The sequence below is a fragment of the Barbus barbus genome (genome assembly GCF_936440315.1).
Source record: "Barbus barbus genome assembly, chromosome: 22".
Taxonomy (NCBI): domain Eukaryota; kingdom Metazoa; phylum Chordata; class Actinopteri; order Cypriniformes; family Cyprinidae; genus Barbus; species Barbus barbus.
The window spans coordinates 5,467,278-5,491,319 of record NC_136750.1 but is presented as its reverse complement, the minus strand read 5'-3'; positions in this window follow the sequence as shown (position 1 = coordinate 5,491,319).

Below are 24,042 nucleotides of genomic sequence, written 5' to 3'. Positions count from 1 at the left end.
GGCTGGACCACTCAAGGACATTCATAGAGTTGTCTATAAGCCACTCCTTCTGTGTGCTTAGGGTCATTGTCCTGTTGGAAGGTAAACCTTCTGACCAATTTTAAGGTTCTGAATGCTCTGGACTGGGTTTCATTAAGGCTATCTTAATATATTAGTGCATTGAGCTTTGCTTCTATTCTGATGAGTCCTTCAGTCCCTGCTGCTGAAAAACAGCCCCATTTTTGAGGCTGCTGCAAACGATCTGGACGAACTCACAGAGACTGTAATATCTTATATCAGTTTCTGTGAAGATATGTGCATTCCTACCAGGGCTCATCTAACTTATAACAACGACAAACCGTGGTTCACTGCAAAACTCAGACAGCTCCGTAAAGCCAAAGAAGATGCTTACAGGAAGGGGGACAAAGTTTTGTACAAACAGACCAATACATATTGGAAAAGGAGATCAGAGTGGGAAAGAGTTTTTCAGTTTTTTCAGTTTTTCAGTTTTTAGTTAGATAACATAAAAAAAGACAAGACACCTCGATACGCTTTAAACTTCTAAACCGCAAGAACGAAAGAGAACAAGCACCTTTGTTTTTATTGCTGTGTGTAGAAATATGTTAGCTGCATTTTTTATATTTTATATTAATTTTAATAAAATTTAAATCTGTCCCCCGCACTTTATTCAAGCTCGAGCAGGTGTTTTCACATAGAGGTTTCTAGATTGAAATCTAGACTTAAATTAAAAGAGACATGACCTCTCCAAACAAAATGGCGCCGCTGATGGCAGCTATTGTGCGTTGCTCCTCGGTGTTTGTATTGTTTTTGTTTGTTTTTCCTGTTTTTTGTTTTTCAAATAAGATCAGCTTTACCAGGGATGATCTACTGAACATTCGGCAGAACACACCACAAAATCTTCTACCGGTTTTTGATTTTTCGGACGTTTTGCTGGACATTGTAGTTGGCGGAGCTGTAGCTCTGGTCAAACGCTTCAGGAGGCGCAGACGGGGAAAGAGAGCCGGCGCGCTCGTGAAACTTCGTCAGCGCGGATTTAGAACGGCGTTGCCTAGCATCCATCTGGCGAATCTCCGCTCTCTACCCAACAAAACGGACGAACTCCTTCTGCTCTCCCGGACAAACAAGGACTTTTCTAACTCTGCTGCTCTATGTTTCACGGAAACCTGGTTGAATGGCGACATACCGGACAGCGCGATCCATCTGCCTAATTACCAGCTGATAAGAGCAGATCGGGACACAGAATCAACGGGGAAATCGCGCGGCGGCGGGACATGCTTTTACATCAATGAGAGGTGGTGTACAGATGTAACTGTTTTAAAGAAGATGTGCTGCTCAGATCTAGAAACGCTCTTCATTAACTGCAAGCCGTTCTATTCGCCGCGGGAGTTCTGCTCGTTCATTCTCGTGAGTGTTTACATTCCACCGCAAGCGCACGTGAGCACAGCTCTACAGAAACTCGCTGATCTGATCACAGAGAGTGAACAACAACACCCGGACTCTGTTTTAATCATTCTCGGGGACTTTAATAAAGCAAATCTCTCCCGTGAACTGCCAAAATACAGACAGCATGTTACATGTCCCACCAGAGACAGTAATATATTGGATCACTGTTACACAACAATAAAGGACGCATATCACTCGGTTCCACGAGCAGCTTTAGGACTCTCTGATCACTGTTTGGTTCATCTTATTCCATCCTACAGGCAGAAACTTAAGTCTGCGAAGCCTGTATTAAGATCTGTTAAAAGATGGACTAACGAAACAGAGCGGGATTTACAAGCCTGTTTCGACCTGACTGATTGGTCTGTTTTTGAAGCTGCAGCAAATGACCTGGACGAGCTCACAGAGACTGTAACATCATATATCAGTTTCTGTGAGGACATGTGCATTCCTACCAGGACTCATCTATTCTACAACAATGACAAACCATGGTTCACTGCCAAACTCAGACAGCTCCGTCAGGCCAAAGAAGATGCTCACAGAAAGGGGGATAAAGTCTTGTACAAACAGGCCAAATACACACTGGAAAAGGAGATCAGAGTGGCAAAGAGGAATTATTCTGACAAGCTCAGGAACAAATTCTCTTCCAGCGATCCGGCTTCAGTGTGGCTTGGATTAAAGGACATCACCAGCTACAAAACACCACCCCCCAGCACTCTGGAGAATCAACACCTGGCAGACGACTTAAACGAGTTCTTTTGTCGTTTTGAACGATCACCCCACACCCGCCCAGAACACCCCTCCACACAACCATTCACACCTCCAGCAACCCCTCTCTCCCCCACACCTACAATTCAAATCAGCGAAGACGATGTGTGCCAGGTCTTCAGGAAAAACAAAAGAAGGAAAGCACCTGGTCCAGATGGTGTGTCACCAGCCTGCCTAAAAATCTGTGCTGAGCAGCTGGCCCCCATCTTCACACAGATCTTCAATAGATCACTGGAGCTGTGTGAAGTCCCCTCATGCTTCAAACGCTCCACCATCATCCCCGTCCCAAAGAAACACAAAATTACTGGACTAAATGACTACAGACCTGTGGCACTAACGTCTGTAGCCATGAAATCATTCGAAAGACTGGTTCTGGCTCATCTGAAGGACATCACTGGACCCTTACTGGACCCCCTGCAGTTTGCCTACAGAGCAAACAGGTCTGTGGATGATGCAGTCAACATGGGTCTGCACTTCATCCTGCAGCATCTGGACAGACCAGGGACTTATGTGAGGATCCTGTTTGTGGACTTCAGCTCTGCTTTTAACACCATTATCCCGGAAACCCTTCAAAATAAACTAACTCAGCTCTCCGTCCCCACCTCCGTCTGCCAGTGGATCAACAGCTTCCTGACAGACAGACAGCAGTTAGTAAAGCTTGGCAAATTCTCATCCAGCACTCGAACCATCAGCACTGGAGCTCCTCAGGGCTGCGTACTCTCCCCACTGCTCTTCTCCCTCTACACCAACGACTGCACATCTAAAGACCCCTCTGTCAAGCTCCTGAAGTTTGCAGACGACACCACACTGATCGGCCTCATCCAGGACGGTGACGAGTCTGCTTACAGACAGGAGGTTAAGGAGCTGGCTGTCTGGTGCAGTCTCAACAACCTGGAGCTTAACACGCTCAAAACTGTGGAGATGATCGTGGACTTCAGGAGAAACCCCCCTGCTCTCCCCCCACTTACCATCATGAACAGCACCGTGACTGCAGTGGAGTCATTCAGATTCTTGGGCACCACCATCTCTCAGGACCTAAAGTGGGATATTCACATTGACTCCATTGTCAGGAAGGCCCAGCAGAGGCTGTACTTTCTTCGCCAGCTGAGGAAGTTCAACCTGCCACAGGACTTACTGAAACAGTTCTACTCTGCCATCATTGAATCCATCCTCTGCACCTCAATAACTGTCTGGTTCAGCTCAGCTACCAAATCTGACCTCAGAAGACTACGGAGGGTAGTCCGGACTGCTGAGCGAATCATTGGTACAACCCTCCCCACTCTCCAAGAACTGTACTTATCCAGAGTGAGCAAAAGGGCTGGTAAAATCACTCTGGACCCCTCACATCCAGCACACAACCTCTTTGAACTGTTACCATCTGGTCGACGCTACAGAGCTCTGAGCACCAGAACGACCAGACACAGGAACAGTTTCTTCCCTCAGTCAATACATCTCATGAACACTCAATAAATAAACGTAGAACACACAACTAATACATTATCCATTCACCACACTCACTTATTTTATTTTCTCATTTCTAATTTGCACATACTTCACCTGTACATACATAGTCGCCTATATTATATATTATATATTGTGTATTTTTTATTTTTTTTTGCTGCTTTGTACATTGGTTATTGGCTATTTCCTGTTATTTTGTTTCATTACCTGTGTCCTGTCCTGTTACTGTCTTTCTGTTGCACTGTGGAGCTTCTGTCACTACAACAAATTCCTTGTATGTGTAAACATACTTGGCCAATAAAGCTCATTCTGATTCTGATTCTGATTCTGATTTTATTCGTATCCAAAATGAGGAGATGTGTATATCAGGAGAGCTGAACACTCTCGTGCAGTGCATGTTTCATTCATACTCGAAGTCAGAGGGCGCTCTCACGCAGAAACTATTGACGTATGGACAAACTCACACGGCTATCGCTGTAGCTGAGCGGAATAAAAAGCAGAAACGTTTTTACTGATGAAACGTGAAGACAGTAAACACACGATTGCGAAAATATATGGTTTATGTGTGTTTTTCAAGTTATCTTCAGGTAATAAATAAACTATATGAAAAATGCAGTGCTGATTGACATATCATTTAGTATACAAACTATCAAATATATTTCCTGAATTATTCTGTGATATAAATGGGAAAAGGGTGTTCGTAGTAGCCTTTATAAACCAATCATAAAATTGTCATTAGGAAAACACTGAACAAAAATATTGTAGCCCCCTGCTGCAGCTAACCTTGTTTCCACAGGCTACACACAGCAATATAAACAACAGCTGTGCATGATCTCTTCACGCCGTTCTCGTAAAATAATAATAATTCAATAATATAAGTTTACAAGCACACCGCTCCGCTGAGAACTCCACTTACCGGCAGCCGCGGACGTTATTGAAGGGCATCCTAAAGGCGTGTCTGAACGTGAGGGATCCTCCCGGATGAGATCGTCAGGTGAATGGTCATTGTGTGGATAATTTATGGCTAAACTATTATTAAATAATTCTACTAATAGTTAGATTGAGCAGGCCTTCACAAAATGGCGTTTAATTACAAAAAAATAAAAAATTGCCTTGACAAAAGGGCACTCTGGGCATCAAGGGGAAAAGAGGCAGGTGCTCAAGCACACATTTGGCAGTAAAATAACGCCATACTATACATCATTTATTCATCACACATACTTATTTACATTTTAAATTTGCATCGTCTTGAATTGTCTATATTATATATTGTGTTTTTGCTTTTTTTGTACATTGCCTTTTTTGTATATTTGTATATTATTATTTTTATTATCTGTGTCCTGTCCTGTTGCTGTCTTTCTGTTGCACTGTGGAGCTTCTGTCACTATAACAAATTCCTCGTATGTGTAAACATACCTGGCAATAAAGCTCATACTCTCTCATTCTCTCATAGCATGAGGCTGCTACCAACACACTTTTTCTTTTGGCATGGTACTCAGCAGGTGATGAGCAGAGCTGGTTCCCTTCAAACATGATGCTTAAAATTGAGGTTCATCAGTCCAGAGAATCTTGTTTCTCAGACTCTGAGAGTCCTTTAGGTGCTTTTTTGTAAATTCCAAGTGTGTTTTCTTTTGTCTTCACTGAGGAGAGGATTGAGTTTGGTCACACTGCCATAAAGCCCAGAGCGGTGGAGTGTTGCAGTGATGTTTGTCCTTCTGTAGATTTATCCTATCTCCACATACAGTGGTGTGAAAAGGTGTTGGCCCCCTTCCTGATTTTTTATTTTATTGCATGTTTGTCACACTTTAATGTTTCAGATCATCAAACAAATTTAAATATTAAATCAAAGATAACATAAGTAAACACAATATGCATTTTTTAAATGAAGGTTTTTTTTTATGAAGGGAGAACTAAATCCAAACCCACATGGCCCTGTGTGAAAAAGTGTTTTCAGTTAAGGCATTGCATTATTGAGTTCAGAGATGTCATTGTCTAGATCAGTTTAGTTTAAATAGTATCTGCTAAATCAAATTTATGATAATCACTAGAAATTAAGTGTACCCAACTGAGCAAGTCAGAGGCGACGGCAGCAAGGAACCAAAACTCCCTCTGTGACAGAATGGAGAAAAAAAAAAAAACTTTGAGAGAAACCAGGCTCAGTTGGGGGGCCAGTTCTCCTCTGGCCAGGAGATAATTGTTTATTTATTGTTCACTTATTGTTTTAATTAAAATTTTAAATGTATAAATGTATTTATTTATATTTCATATTGTTGCAATTTCTAACAATAATAGTATTATGTAGTTAGGTATTTTATTAGATTTTTAGTTATTTTATTTTATTTTAGTTTTAGTTTTATTGCATTTAAGTCGAGGTCTTCACTGGGGATATGTCTCCGGGGCTCATCCAGGTGTCCTGGCCTCCGCCGTCGATCAGGGAGACATCATCTCCCAGCGCCGATCCACCATCTGATCCGGACACGGACTGAGAAACAGAATAAGAAAGAAACAGACAAATATTAGCGTAGATGCCATTCTTCTTACGATGTAACGAGTACATTGTGTGTTATGGGGAGTGTTCCCGGTTCCGGTTGATCTAATTAATGCAGCCTAACAATGGATTTTAATAATAGAAGCGTATTAGTGTGTTATGTGTAAGCCAGGTTAAAGAAATGTGTCTTTAATCTAGAATTAAACTGACGGAGTGTGTCTGTCTCCCGAACAGCATTAGGTAGATTGTTCCAGAGTTTGGGCGCTAACTAGGAAAAGGATCTGGCGCCTGCAGTCGATTTTGATATTCTAGGTATTATCATATTATCACTCCATATTCTAGGTATTGAGTGTAGATTGATGTGGAAAAAAAGTCATTTACAGCAGTTTAACATAAGGCAGCAACATAAAACGTGAAAAAAATGAATACTTTTGCAAGGCACTGTATATATATATTTCAGAATTTATTGTGTGTTTCTTTGAAGACCAGTAGTCACATACATGTTCCAAAATTTCAGGAGTGACATATATAAATTCCTCTTCACTCTAATAGGTATATGTGGGATTCTCTTTCGAAATTGCAGTGATTGACATAGTGATAACAATGGATGGGACACAATTTTAATTTGTCAAAATATATGTGTGTGTTAAGCAATACAAATGCAGACTAAACTTTTATTTTATTTTCGACACATGGATAGTTAAAGTGGTATTGGCACTCGGTTGGAACATGCATGCTCTTTTTTTTACAGCCACATTCCCAACGGTAACACTGTTGAGTTACTGATGATAAATGATTATCACCAGCTTTCTTACCCAACAGTCTCAAATACTAAATATTTAAAAATAAAAAGAATAAATAAACAGATAAACAAGCATTTTTAGAGTGTATAATGCATAGGTTATATGGACTACTGCAATTGCATGAGTCATTTGCTTGAGTCTGATGAAGGAAGCAAGGCTGTGGCTAACTGGGTGAAAGGTGGATTATACCTAATATAACTAATTAAGTGTTAAGGGAAATAAGGCATAAAAAGTTGGCATAAAAATTTAGATTAGAGAAAAGTAACCAGAGTAAATTAGAGTAAATCAGAGGAAAGTAATAACACCGAAGAACAGACATAAGGGAACTAATTAAAGAACAGACATTTGACAGCACATAAGATAACTTGCTTAAAAAAAACTCATTCTGAAAGCATGATGTCTGACCCCAGAATTCTGAAACATTAACCAAATCATTATTTATGCATATAATTTGGTATCAATTCTGCAATATGGAGGTAGTTGGACATATATTATTTCTAGAGATGAAACAACAGTAATTAGAGTAAAATGTGGCTGCGTGTAACACTTACAGCTCTGCAGATTCTCCCGAAGAAATCGAATGCATTGTGAAATGAGTGACTGAAGTTTATTTTTAACTACATATTTGGATAATTTTTGCCCGATCTTGACAGTTGTTAAATTTTATGAACAAAATATGTGTTTGTTGAGGGTACAGCCCTCCCAAACAGACACACAATATGTAAGGGATAATCAAGGCTCCGCTTTGCGTCGGGCGGTTCTTTGCCTCCACGTCGTATGTTTAAAATCCTTTAATGCACGGCTAGCTGTTGATTATCCTACTTATTCCATGTTTTTTTGCCAAGTTATAGACAAGTTAAAACTAGTATTGCTCTTTGCAGCGCAATATTTGACCGAATGGGTACTGATTTTTTTTGTTCCGTCAGTTAAGGCTCTGTTAGCTCAGCATTCTGCCTGCTTCAAATCAGACACAGAGATGAAATAGTGCGGTAAAATCACAATTATCACATTTATTTGAATGAATTATAGCATGTATTTCAGTTAATTATCAAGAGAGGGATGACAGTTGTGTGTGTATTACCCTGTGCGTCTCTCTCTACAAACAATTACTTCAAAAACAGTCATTTTACCATCGTTGCTGAGGAGTATAATGTAACGATTTAGTATCTAGGCTATTTTATAAATACAAATTGAAGCTTTGACAACAAGTTTATGTGTGTGCAGCGCAATCTGCGATATATGAACTCTTTCTCTCTCTCTCCGTGTGTGTGTGTGTGTGTGTGTGTGCGAGTGATGCGTGTTGGTTAGTGTGCATCAATTAAAGCAGCGCATTAATATGGAACGGTAATTAAACTGACTTGGAACTACATGTGCATTAAACGGTTTTACTGCATACCTGCCAGCCAATCAGAATCCAGTATTCAGACAGACAATGGAATAAATATATATGTGTGTATATATATATATATATATATATATATATATATATAAGTAGTCCATATTTTAAGAGTGAGGGTAGAAGATCTTCCTGAAAACCACAATTCTGAAAAAAACATTGTAAGTATAAAAAAAGTAAAAGTAATAAAACTAAGTATGTTATGATCCCTTTAAAAAAGTTACAGGGCCCAAAGCAATATATAGCCAGGGGGCCAAGGATTCTTAGGCACGGCCCTATTGGGATGTGAAACTTTAAATGAAAGAAAGCTGTTCAGAAGTTTCAGAGCATGAATAAGTGTTAAATAAAAACAAGGAATGAGGGAAAAAAATTGCAGATCTGAGGATGCAGACATTTCCTACAGCAGTGATATCTTGATGGAACTCTGGCTCCCTGTAGGGCAGATTTCTAGTAGATGATTTATGGTCGGCCCAGTACTTTTGTCAAGCTGATAATACCACCCACATCTATGTTGTTAGATTTCCTCAGTCCATCTCACTGATGGATCACAAGTGCACCTAAAGATTGTTGCCTTCTGTCTGCACAGTTGGAATAAACCAATCCAGGAGCAACTAGGGGCACAGAATCCATTAGAGCTGCATCAGGATCCTGTGTCCCTCTGCACAGATAACATGGCTATATTTCATGTCTGTGTCTAGAGCAGGAGAAACCATATTCTCTGACTGCGGAGGAAATGCTGTGTTGGCTGTTCTTATGTGATTTGACATCACTTGTTTCAGGCTCAGGGCAGCTGAGGAAAATCTTAATGACAATTTTTGATAAATGTGGGAATTATTTGTAGAGTACCGAGAATCGCACCATTTATTTTCATTTTGATTTACAGTTATAGGAGAGACTGGACCTATAAGTATAAAGTTTTGAGACAAACATCCATTTGCACAAAAGTATGTCGGTTTCAAACATATACAAATCTGTCTTCAGTTAAGTATGTTAAAATAAATAAACAAATAAATTAATTACTCTTAATCCCTTTCTTTGTCTAGCTTGCAGCCTATTGTATAGAGCTTCTCATGTCATTGCCTGTTTAATTGATGACTTGCTTTAAGTCAAACACACCTATTGTTTCTGTTTTCATGTGAGTCCCTTGCCTTCATGTGATATGTCATATGCTTCCCTTGTCTGTGTGTTATGTTCTGACTGGTTCCTTGGTTGCATGCGTCATGTTTTCATTGGTCGTCTTGTTCTTTAGTTCTGTCTTATCATTGATTGGTTCTTGTAATGTGAACCTTATTGTTTGATATAAGTAGCCCTCATGTTGCCATTGTTCCTTGTCTAGCTTTGTATTGTGTTCATGTATCCCTCTGTTGGTGAGTTTATGTTTTTATGTCCCTGCCCTGCCTTGCCATGCCAAATCTTGTTCATGTTTTTGCCAAGCCAAGCCTTGTTTCTTGCATTCTTGCTCACTTTTGGATTGTAATAAACTGCACTTGGGTTCATCACAACTTGCCTACAGTTACAGGGAGAGAAAAAAGCAAAATAAAAAAACTCTTGTTTGTAGTGTATGTTAATCCTATCAAGCTCATATAAATCCCCTAAAACGTATTTTTATTTAAAACTGTTTGCCTTTTTTCACACGCGATGTACTGTGGCACATGAGCAATGTGTATTTATTTCGTTGCACACATAAACAGGTTAGAGCATCTGTACTGCACACTGTGATAAATAGTAGAGTTCAATGTAGTTTTTGGCACTATAATCCTATTTATCAACATAAGATTTTGCAATATAGACTTTTTTTAAGCAAACATAAAATAATGGATTAAACTGCTCTCACGTTGTTGGAGAAAAAAATTATGTTGGGCCTTATGTAAGTTAAGAGACACACAAAAAATGTATGTTCAGTAAATCTGTCAGAATCCAGATTATTCAAAACGTTTTAGACACACTTTTGTATCTTTATGTAAAGAATTTGTTGACAATCAAGGTTAAAAAAAACTGGTTCATATAATTCAACCAGCAAATTTGTAAAGTTATCACGTTTATTCAGATCTGTTAACAGACTGAGTCGTCAGCAAAATAAATCAAGCATGCTAATTAAAAACATCCAAGAATCCTTTTTTTCTTTTCCACAAATTAATTATTTTAGATTAAGTCATACAAACCTGTCAAATAATCTAAATCAGAAAGTTATCCAATATGACCAAAACAAATATTAGAATGTCGTTAATGCAATTTTCCTCAAGCGTGTAAAACCCTGCATGAAAATGGACCTTTTTTGAGATAACGATTTGAAATTAAATGAAAGAATGTTTTGTTGTTCTGTCACGTTGATTGAAAATTGCAGGTAAATACACAATGAGCGGATAGCCTGAGGAGGGGTGAGAAAAATGTGCAGCAGAAACTCCTGAGATAAACACAAACAAACTCACCCCCAATCCAGAGTGAATTAGGATACGACTGCATGTTTATCCCTCACTGTCTCTTTTCTGTGATATGAAATAAATAAGTAAACGGGAATCATTTTGCAAAAACCTGTCACAAAAGCTTTACGATTAGGAAAGGATGAGAGCGCAGCCGCCTGATAACAATGACAGAGTGAAATGAAAATTTTTCTTTCTTTCCCTCAGAGAAAGTAAGAAAGGAGAAAACATCAGGTTAATTTTTTGACATTTCGTACCCAAGCCTGTCTCTTGCTTTGTGCTGAAGTGATTTTTCTCCATGAAAATGCTAGCGTGTGGACACATACCAAATATATACACCTAACTCGTCTTAAACACTATCTCGCCGTTCAAACACCCATGTGCAGAAAAGGCTCTAAACCCCAACGGCAGCATTATGAAGTTATCTTCAGTCAAACATATGTGAGGATTGGAATACCGGATGCTTTTTTTTCTTCCTAACCTCTGATGATCCCCCCCCCCCCCCCAGTAACCTGTGACAAACCTTTAAAAGGCTTTTAACCTGTAATATCACTGCAGTCACTATTTGCTCACTCACTGAGAAAAAAAACAAAAAAACATTTCCAGCAGAACATATACAATCAGGACTCTTAAAAGTAATTTCAGAGAAGGCTTTGTAACCCAGCTGGGCAGGTTTTTATGGCTGAAGTGTTGTTAATGGAATGATGAATGGTGTGCCAGGTATTATTTTCAAACAAGCATATGGCTATCTATTAAATATTAATGTGTTCCATTTTTACTATACAACTGCAGCTAGAAAGGTAATTCTCTTACACAGGACAAGGTGCAGCAGAGGCGGAACTCAATCAAACCCAAATACCCAGCAAGGTGCACAGTCTTACCATAAGGTTTTTGTCACCTGGCCTCTCATCATGTCCCAGATGTTATATGCACGCACTTATGCAGTCCTTACAATTACAGTTTTGTCTAGGGCTTAACAGTATAAAGAGCTAAAATATGTTGAGTTTAGCTTAACTCCAGAAATTCGGCATATCAATTGAAACACATGGTGCATCCAAAACCGTGTACTGGTGGAATAGGTATTAGATATGAATTTGAACCTACTTCATAACCATTAATAAAGTATGTTCTGTGTAGTATAAATATAGTTAATATGAATTAAATTTGGACAGTCCACATCCGACGTGTTGTTATTATCATGCGACTTACCAGCGTCAGTTGTGTCGCTTCACTGCCTTTCATAAATCCTTTCCTGTGGCCTCATGGGATATTAATGTGCCATTGAATGCACAATTCAGAATCACAGCGGAAGTCATCCAGGCACTTTTTGCCTACTGTTTTTTGCATACTATAGTGTAGGTAAATATTTGGCTTTCAGATGCAGCACCAAACATTCCATCAAATTGCTCCGTCTTGTAAAAGCATTGCCAATATCTACCGTTGTTTTACCTCATTGTCTGTCTCTGCGTATTTTGGCACATCTTTGAACCGAATCTGAATATATTTTCCTTTGTATCACGTCAGACATTGCCCCACACTGGCTAACCAATTTTCTTTATTTATTTAAAAAATAAATGTCTTTGCCACTGTTATATTCATAGCATATTCATAGCATTTCATCTCTATTGGTTTTATAGAGAGAGAAAAAATAAATAACAATGGGGAACTTCATTTAAAAACTTAAGAGTTGGAAATGGTTGGAATGAATAACTAAAAATTTTTACCTTTAACAATGTAATGGAACAAAAAACTGTTGTCTGAAATGTTACAAAGTAGCTAGTGAGCAGATGTTTTGTGCCATATCTTTTACTATAGTGTTTATCTTTGCTTGGCAGGAATGCTTAGGTTTTATAATTATCATTAATTGCAGAAAATGTAATCCATAAGTAATTCATAACCATTCCTGATACACAACTAACCTTCATGTTCCAGGTGTTTTCTACGGAAGTTCTAAGCGGCCATGCATTATTATAATTTTTCTGTCTTGTTTTCTCGTGATCACGACATAACGAAAGTTGTTTTGTCATTATCACGACTTAATTTTCTCATGGTCTCGACATAACGAAAGTTGTTTTGTCGTTATCACGACTTAATTTTCTCGTGATCTCGACATAACGAAAGTTGTTTTGTCGTTATCACGACTTAATTTTCTCGTGGTCTCGACATAACGAAAGTTATGAGAAAATGCTATAGAAGCAGCATCATCGCAGCATCATGGATGATCGTATTCGCTTTTACTTTGATCAGGGACTCACTCAAACTGAAATAGCTCTGTGTCTGTCAGTGATTGACGACTTACACATAAGTGTTCGACACTTGAGAAGGAGGCTGTCGGGTCTGCAACTTTATCGTCGAAGACAATATAGCGGCCCTGATTTTCTCACGATAGCTACAATTACGTCGTGAGAAAACGTTTTTTACGTTGAGATCAACAACTTTCGTTATGTCGAGATAATGACAAAACAACTTTCGTTATGTCGAGATCACGAGAAAATTAAGTCGTGATAACGACAAAACAACTCGTTATGTCGTGACCACGAGAAAATTAAGTCGTGATAACGAAAAAACAAGACAGAAAAATTATAATAATGCTTGGCCGCTTAGAACTTCCGTAGTTTTCTCTCCATTATGCACACTATACAAAAAATTGTTTTCCTTTAGTGTTAACCCACCAGGATATGCTGCGTCAGTGAGGGGGTTAAATTATGGTTTGATTTCATATGATGCTTATTGAAGGGAACACGAGTACCTTATTTTCATCCCCCTATAAATCACAAAACAAACAGCTCTTCCCTCATGCATGTGTCCTCAGGTCAGCAGCCCTAAAGAAGAATCACCCTCATTTTAGTCCTGTCACGTTACAAATTACCTGATGCATCTCTGCAACAAACTGACAAACAAACAAACAGAAACTATCGCACTGTAACACACAAACAACAACAAATAATAATAATAACAAGTCAGTTATGGTTAAAAATAGTACTTTTTTCAGATTCAGGCCATCTGTGCTAATGAAGTCACCCATCTTACAGTGCAGTGCATTCCCACAAGGCCTGGGAAGAAAGGGGAAAAACAGGAGTAGAGTTTGAATTGTGTATTGTATAGGTTGTACAGCAGTTTCATTTATTCCATTTGCGTTATGCTTTAGGTGCAACATGAACACTCATCTAAAGATTAAGAGAAGCTAGGAAACAAGACAAGATCAAATGACACAAGATGAGATGAGGGGAAAAAAGTTGGAGGCAGACATAATCAAGGAATTGACAAGACCAGGGCTGACAGCAGGAGAACAGCAGAGAATAAGCACAGCTAGTGTACGATGATACAGTAGTCATACAGCTGGGAGAGATCGCTAAAAAGATCCTCTAAAATTGTTCAGCTTTTTAACTACACTTTAATACATATGTATATCTATGTATTTATATTTGTTGACACATGATGATTTTATATACAGTATATAGCCTATAGCGGAACAAACATTTTAGATTTTCAAAATGTGTTTTGCAATGATAAAAAGTATAGTAAAAATCAGGTTAAAAATGATAAATAATGCTTTTGTTATTTTACTACAAAAGGAAGAATGATGATATTTAGTTATGTCCATTTATAATTGTCAGTGCAACAATAGTAATAAACATTATGTACCTGCAGATTTCAATGCATGACAAATAGCATGCAGAAACTTTCATGAACAAACAAATAATTTTAATTATTGAATCATATGTATGTCACACTTCTCAGGAAGCACGGAACAAGGAGACGAGGAATTCACAAACGAGTGTCTTTAATGTCCAACAGGGTACACAGGAACACATGGAGAGACATTCAAGATCCGACAAACACTAAATGAAAGGACTGGGGCTTTTGGGGTAATTGGGGAAGACAATGAGACACACCTGGACCAAATTAATACAATCAGACTGGGGAGAAACTGGGTCACAGGGAACACATGAGCAAAAACACAACAAAACAGTCCAGGATCCTGACATATCGCCCCCCTCCCGGAAGGTGCGGCCTCGCACCGTTGAAACATCGGCGGCTCAGGAGGAGGACGGACACCCAGGAGGGGCCGGCACACAGAGACCAAGGAGGCGATGAAGGAGGGAGGAGCCAGGGAAGAGACAGGAGGGACCTGGAGCAGGAGGTGCACAGTGGACCCAGGCCACAGCCATGAAGATGGCCGACGGAGGGAGGAGCCATGGAGAAGGGATGGCTCCCGACTCCAGGGGACCAACCAACGGTAGCAGAGGTGGTGGAGGAGCCTGAGGCTGAGACGGAGAGCCAACGAGCCAGGGGGATGCCGAGGATCCGGGGGGCCGAGGGCTCCGGCGACCGAGGCGGAGGTCCGGAGATCCGCAGCGGAGCCAGAGCGACTGAGGACCCAGGTGGAGCTGAAGGGAGGAAGGAGCCCAACGGAGCCGGTGGGACGGAGCTACGAGGCGCAGCCAGAGGAGAGGAGTCCTGAGGTGATGGCGGGTCGACGAAACGAGGTTCCCTGTGACCTCGAGAAACTGGGTCACGGGGAACACATGAGGAGCAAAAACACAACAAAACAGTCCAGGACCCTGACAATGTACTGTGTCAGTACTCCGCCTCCTGACTACAGTTCAAAAGACTGGAGTCAGAAGTTCCTTATGTTCACCTAGGCTGCATTTATTTGATTAAATATAACTGTAATATTATGAAATTTTATTAAAATTTCAAATACCTGTTTCTCACTTTTTTTTTTAAAATGCATGTTTTTCCTGTGATGGAAAACTGATTTTTTTTAGCAGCCATTACTTTAGTCTTAAGTGTCACATGACCCTTCAGAAATCATTATAATATGCTGATTTGATGATCTTATCATTATCAGTTGTGCTACTTCCCTTTTTTTTCAGGAATCATTGGTTTATAGAAAGTGTGAAACAGTGTTTATATATATATATATATATATATATATATATATATATATATATATATATATATATATATGATAAAAATGTATTATTATTTATTATTTTAAAAGAAAATTGTTTGATCCCCTGCCGATTTTGTACGTTTACCCACCGACAAAGAAATGTACGTTTGCCCACTGATCAGTCTATAATTTTAATGGTAGGTTTATTTGAACAGTGAGAGACAGAATAACAACAAAAAAATCCAGACAAACACATTTCAAAAAAAGTTATAAATTGATTTGCATTTTAATGAGTAAAATAAGTATTTGATCCCCTATCAATCAGCAAGATTTTTGGCTCCCAGGTGTCTGGAGCTGAAGTTAGGAGCACTCTCTTAAAGGAAGTGATCCTAATCTCAGCTTGTTACCTGTATAAAAGACACCTGTCCACAGAAGCAATCAATCAATCAGATTCCAAACTCTCCACCATGGCCAAGACCAAAGAGCTGTCCAAGGATGTCAGGGACAAGATTGTAGACCTACACAAGGCTGGAATGGGCAACAAGACCATCGCTACGCAGCTTGGTGAGAAGGTGACAAAGTTAGTGCAATTATTCACAAATGAAAGAAACACAAAATAACTATCAATCTCCCTCGGCCTGTGGCTCCATGCAAGATCTCACCTCGTGGAGATTCAATGATCATGAGAACAGTGAGGAATCAGCCCAGAACTACACGGGAGGATCTTGTCAATGATCTCAAGGCAGCTGGGACCATAGTCACCAAGAAAACAATTGGTAACACACAACGCCATGAAGGACTGAAATCCTGTACAGGCCCATCTGAAGTTTGCCAATGATTCAGAGGAGAACTGGGTGAAAGTGTTGTGGTCAGATGAGACCAAAATATATGAATCAACTCAACTCATAGGATGAATGCTGCCTATGACCCCAAGAACACCATCCCCACCGTCAAACATGGAGGTAGAAACATTATGCTTTGGCAGTGTTTATCTGCTAAGGGGACAGGACAACTGCACCGCATCAAAGGGACGATGGACGGGGCCATGTACCGTCAGGGCTAGGGCATTGAAAATGGATCGTGGATGCGTATTCCAGCATGACAATGACCCAAAACACATGGCCAAGGCAACAAAGGAGTGCCTCAAGAATTACTTTTACATTTAGTCATTTTGCAGACGCTTTTATCCAAAGTGACTTACAATTGGGGAATACATAAAGCGATTCATCTTGAAGACGCAATCAGACAGAGGAAGTGCTCGCAACATCAAGTCTCAGGCATTGTTCAAATAAGTACAAGCTAGCAAGGGAAGGAATAAATAAAGAGAAATATAAAGTTTTTTTTTTTTAAGTTTAGGATGAAGTCAAGTAGTGTTGAAAGAGATGAGTTTTCAGTTGATGCTTGAAGATTGACAGGGATCCAGCATTCTGGATAGGGATGGGAAGATCATTCCACCAGCCAGGAATGGTGAACGAGAATGTTCTGGAGAGTGATTTTGAGCCTCTCTGTGATGGTACCATGAGGCGAGGTACCACATTAAGGTCCTGGAGTGGCCTAGCCAGTCTCCAGACCTTAATCCCATAGAAAATCTGTGGAGGGAGCTGAAGGTTCAAATTGCCAAATGTCAGTCTCGAAACCTTAATGACTTGGAGAGGATCTGCAAAGAGGATTGGTCTAATCCAATCTCCAAGTACTAAATCGTGTTTTGTGAAGGGGTCAAATACTTATTCACTCATTAAAATGCAAATCAATTTATAACTTTTTTGAAATGCATTTAAAACTACCTACCTACTACCTACTAATTAAAATTATAGACTGATCATTTCTTTATCAGTGGGCAAATGTACAAAATCAGCAGGGGATCATTTTTGTATTTTTTTTTTCACTGTGTATGTATTCGTGTATATATATGTATGTGTGTGTGTGTGTTTTAGAAGACTAGCAAGGAAAAAAAAAAATCTAAATCAGTCTAATGACTTATGGTCTTTGGGGAACTTAATGGCCAATTAGACAGGTAATTGTATTAGTTGTGTAATTATTGTGATTAATTGTGATTAATTGATAATTGTATTAATTGTGTAATTATTTGATGTATAATTCAGCTTTAGCAACAGCTCTTGAGAAATCAGAAGCACAGTGGTAAAGAAATGAATGTTGTATTTAATATACAATGGGCTTAGTAAGTGAAACTCTCATCAAGCCAATAAAATTGCGCAAAACAAAGTAAGAATTAGTTCAAACTTGTCATACTTGTCCATGGCTACAGAGACAGGAAATGATATGTGACCTCCTAACTTCTTTTCACAGGCAAGAAACCTTTCAGTCTGACAGGAAACAAACCTTTATCTCAGCAGGACTGTTAATTCAGCACTAAAAGTCTTCCATGCTGACTGGGGAAAACAGCAGCGAAAGCAGCCACTTCAATACCTGTCTCCTATTCTGTGAATTTGCAACCGAGCTTCCTGTCTACCAACTGCTGCTTACACTTTATCTAAGTTTATATAAAGTCATTTTATTATAAATTACAATTAGCATATGAATTTAGCACTAACTGTTCTTGTCAATAGTGTCTTCATTATAGCTATTACTCAATAGTGCTGATTTCAATGGCATTTCATATCCTATAATGATATTCTTTAATGATTTTTAATGGCGAATGGCATTTGCATTCTGCACTGACAGGCACAATTATGCTTTAAAGTTTTACATTCAAACTGATTTTATAATAATGTTTTATTTAAACAATGTTGTCTACTACAACTTGTTCTTAAAAATGACATAATTGCTGCTTTTTATATTGAAGTCAAATTTATATTTTATTTATTATTAATATTATTATTATTATTATCCTTCTTATTAATTGCCTGCAATGACATTGTCAAACTTGACATTTAGGTCAACCATTCAGCTTGCAAGCACAGTAAGTGTTTCACAAAATCACATGAGGTTTTTAAATGATTAAAAAAATTGCACATCTTTGTCCCTTATAAACAAGAGCTGTATAGTGAAGTAGGCCTATCATCAAACTGTTCTAAGTTTCACATCCACTGAAACATAACCTTCTCATCAGACACTAACAGTATTGCTCAATGAACAGGATTGATTCTTTGCAGAAAGTTGAAAAGCAATATGTCACAACAATATGCCATAACAGAATCACTCCAGTAAGCTCATAACTAACATTGTGTCCATGTATCAGTGCTGCAGCAGGCATACAGACTGAGGAGCAACTCATTAGCATTTTTATAACAGCGCCGGTGGTTCTAGCTCTAATGACAGATCCTATACACAGTACGAGGTGATTGGACGGCAAAGTGGCTCAATTAGAAGGCAGAGAAAACATGCAATGTTAATATTGCTTTCTTCATATTTCTCTCCTCTGAATCAGGAGAGAAATATGCACAGATCAAACACTGTTTACAAGAAACAAAAACAAGCAAACAAAAAAAAGTCCAAAATAGTTCTAAAACATATCTAAAATTTTGATATGAGAGAGCAATAGGACTTTTCCAGAGGAAGCATTAATATGGGTTATGAATTATGAAGTGTTTTTGCCAAAAGGTTTATTGCCTTGATGGATTTGTGTCTTACAAACAAAAATCACAGAAACTAGATTCAGAACATTGTGAGCCACCTACATAGGCTACATTTCAAGGCATCATATTCATATATTAAAGAACACTGTTTTAAAAGGTACTCATACCAAATTCTAAGGTAGCATTGCATGCATCTTCTGCAGAGAAGGCAATCCCAAAATGCATCTTTACGTAGAAAGATACATTTTTGATTATAAATGTATTTATAAATTATTGATTACAGATAAGGATGCATGTATTAAAATTGACTATTTTTAGAGAATGAGCTTGTTAGCTTAGCAACATGCTAACAGAAACTTAAAATCAGTCAATGAGTCAAGTCTCAAATGTACTTTCAGAAACTTATAAGGCTCCATTTCAGTTAAGATGCTGCCTATGTAGATGGAAGGATTTAAAATAGAGTTAGATTTGATTAAGACTATTATGATTAGCTGCCAACAGGATAAAAGTCCATGGATAGGACATCAAAAGGAAATGAATGAAAATCTATAATTGTATAATGTGCGTATAGTTCCTAAAATATTACACAACATCCAATAGGAATCCAGGAGTCCAACAAGATTCTACTGGATAATTGGAATTTTAGACTGCAGTTAGACTGACGTGCAGAAACTCTGCAGTATGATTTGATGTTGTATTTATGCTGGTGTAGGTAAATGCTGCATGAATTAAAGGTCAGATTCTTTTTATCCACTTATGTAATCCACTTATGAAATCTTATATCTTACATTAGCTCTGCAACAGAAGGAGTGAGAGAGAGCAAGAGCTCCAGAGAGAAATGGCTCCACTCAATTTTCAGTTTTTCCGGCTGAGCGCCCTGTGAAGGACACATGGAGGCTGATTAGATGTGGCACTCGTTGGACACAGTCCTTCCCGGCGTTTGTTCAGCTCCCCACACAGACTGTGTCCATATACAGAGCCTTCAAATGCCCACACGGCACTGCAACGGCCCACATTTGGTCAATCCTGTTATGCAGAACATATTTTATGCCCCCATCACATACACTGTCCAAATAAAATAAAATGAAAATGTCCAAATAAAATATGAAACTTTCCATTTTTAAGGACATAAATCCTAATAGTTTGTTTTTGTTAATCCAAATATCACAATTAAGTGTGCAGGAGGGTGAATGTTGCATAATATTTCATAATTATTATTATCATCATCGTCGTTATTATTATTATTTTTTTCTCCCTGTAAATATTGTTTTAATTGGTAAAAAGTGGTGTTTTGTAATATCTAGGCATGCACAATATATTGATTTTACTTTGGTTATTAGCTGATTTATTTATTTATTTGTTTGTGTGTTTATTTGTTTGTTTGTTTGGTATCTAGATTACAATTACCATCATGATCTCAAAGTTATTTATTTATTTAATTATTTTATATAATTTAATTGCTGGATTGGATTGGAAAGCTATGTCTAACAAAAAAAAAAAAAAAAAAACACAAAAAAAACCATGGCTCTTCAAGAAGTCCCCCAGTAAAACAAGAACATGAACTTTATTATTAGCAAGGGTGTTTATTAATTCTCTGATGTTTTATGGCATTTCAAGCAATAGCTTTGCTTTATAGATCTTATTTGCTCTCCAGTTTCATCACATTCGTTTAATAAAAAAGTTTTAATAAATTTATTAATAAGTTTAACCAGGTCATATTTCTGAAAGTCAAGAGTAGAAATATTTATTTAAATTACAACACAACCATATATTGTTTATGAACATCTACTTTACAATAGGTTCAAAAGGTGCTGGATGACAGAAATAAGCCATTTATGCTCGCACACACCTGGAAACCCATACTTTCCATGAACACAGTCTTGTCTTTCTCTTTATAATCCAGAATATCTATTTAGAGGCAAATTATTGCAGCTGTTGTGAGCCGTTTCTCCCAGAGCCAAGGAAAGAAATAACGGCTTTCCTCAACACTTATTTTGCTTTGTCTAGTAGGACCAGCTGTGCAGGAAGCCCTCCTAGCATCTAGTGAACTGTGAATGAACAGCATGAATTTATGAGTTCCGACACAAAGCAATTATGAGCCATTGTTTTGAATTATGAAGAGGACAGTGTATTAATTTTCTATGGGCATTGATTACTAATGAATTGTTGATTGATTGCTTCCGTATTTGAGATGAGAGTTCCAGTGAGAATCAAATAATTAATGGCATCATCACTAAATTGAACATATTTGCTTTCCTTAGATTTTAAAGGGATAGTACTACCAAAAAATGAAAATTGTCATTATTTGCTCACGATCATGTTGCTCCAAACCCATAAGAGTTGTGTATCTTCGAAACACAAATTAAAATTAAGATTATCGGTAACACTTTACAATAAGGTTCATTAGTTAACAACATTAGTAAACATGAACTAAGAATGAACAATACTTCTACACCATTTATTAATCTTAGTTAATGTTAATTTCAGCAAAGTTATGTTTGTTACAGGCCTGATAGCACTCCGGCGTACAGACGTGTCTGCGAAAAAAAAAAAAAAAATGTTTGCGTGATCTGGCAATTCCCAAGATCTGAGAGGCGCTTTCACTAAACCACACCAGTAAGCCTACTTCAGCCAATCCGTAATAAGGTAGGGGCTGGTCTTGGGTTTTGGCCAATCAGATTGATTCAGCAGTCACTCCACGTGCGATTTTGTTTTGTGTTTCCCCATACACTACGACAGTGTTTCCCACACTGGCAGCGTGAAACGTAGCCAAAGTCATGGAGTGCAACTTTATGAAGCCAGGGGAAGACACCAAACTTGTCGATAAAGGCATAAAGAATAAATGGCGCTGGTCTTGGATAGAGGAGGTGGATAGAGACGAAAAGCCCTTTGGAAGCTGGTGTCAAAAACTCCGGCAACCAGGAGCATGTTTCTGCACTTTGTGTGCAATGAAAATATTATATGGAACTAGCGGGGAAAAAGTGCTGCCACGGCACGAGTTAGACCCTAGTCATCAAGCAGCTGTCCGAGCAATTCAACACACCTCACGTTTGCCGGGGGCAACAGCCACAGCAGATATCCGACCCTCAATGACCGATCGCGTGGCTGATTTAAAAATTTGCTTGTGCTCCTTCATTGCCGAGTTTGATCTGTCGTTTGCAATCGCTCATCCACTCGTCACTTTGTGTCAGAAATTAGCGGAGGATAAACTCGCCCTTACGCATCTGTCTGTCTCGAGACAGCATGCGGGCTATCTTATTACACACGGCATCTCGCCAGAATTTAAAAGAAATCTGTCCGACAAGCTTAAGAATAACATGTTTTCACTTAACATTGATGAGGCCACGGACAAAAGCATGGATAAGATTCTAAATGTACTGGTCCGATTTTATGACGAGGATGCAGGCAGTGTGAAAACACAGCACCTTGCCAGCAAAAAGGTTAATGTTGCAAATGGAAAGGGGAGGTTCTGCTAACCCAAAAACCTGTTCAAAAAGGAAAGGAAGGGGAAAATGTTTTTTGTAGTAAACTGTATTTGCTTATTTTTATTTATTTTCTCACTGTTTTTCAGTTCTTGAAGCACTTTAAATTATTGCCAATTATTGTTCTCTTAATAGCAAATGGTTTTGAATAAACAAATTGAGTGTTGTATTACATACGGTTTTGTTGCACTGTAACTGTTTCAAAAACATATTTAAAATAAATGGTGCATATTTAGCAGAAAAATGAATATCTCCTTGTTCATGCCCTTAAGTCAATGGTTAGGCTACTAATCAGTAAGTAGTTTACTTTGGAGTATTATAATTGCCACCCACTGACCTTTCTTGGTATGGCTGTAGTATCTGTAGTCTCAGTATGCTATACAAGCAATAAGTATGCAGGTAAAAGTGACTAGTTAAAAGCAGGGACGGATTAATGAACAGGCCTACCAGGCCCAGGGTCCCAGGAGCTCTGGTGCTCTACACAAAGATGCTACTGTAATATATTGTATTGGGTTTGTTCATCTCATGTCTGAATGATGTCCATTTATATCCACAAAAGTCACCAGAATCTATCATTTAAGGGACTATTTATCAAAATGTTCTCCCAGGGGAGCACACCCCTGGATCCCGCTTGCCAATTATGTTGATCAGGGCATATATCTTGGCTTAGGGGCCCGCTTACCTCCCAGGGAAAAAAGTTCAGGCTCAGGATTTTTTTCTACTATCACCCCTGTTGTTAGCATTAGTTAATGCACTGTGAGCTAACATGAATAAGCAATGAACAACTGTATTTCCATTAACTAACATTAACAAAGCTTAATAGTGTAATAAATGCATTGTGCATTGTTTGTTCATGTTAGTTAATACATTAACTAATGTTAACAAACGACACCTTAATATAAAGTGTTGCCAGATTATTTAACGAAACCTGAGAGGTTCTGTAGTTACCATTTGTGATGTACTCAGTATATTATATGTTCTTATAGGTGAATAAAAACTTAAATTAAATCTGTAATTTATTTAAAGCAACCATATCTCTTCACGAGACTTGTATTAAATTGTTTAGCTCATATGGATTTGTTTTACAAAGTTTTGGTCATCTATCTTTCCGTAGAAGGACAGAAACCTGACAAAGTGACATACGGCCAAGTATGGTGACCCATACTCGGAATTCGTGCTCTGCGTTTAACCCATCCAACGTGCACACACACAACAGCGAACACACACACCGTGAACACACACCCGGAGCAGTGGGCAGCCATTTATGCTGCGGCGCCCGGGGAGCAGTTGGGGGTTCGGTGCCTTGCTCAAGGGCACCTCAGTCGTGGTATTGAGGGTGGAGAGAGCG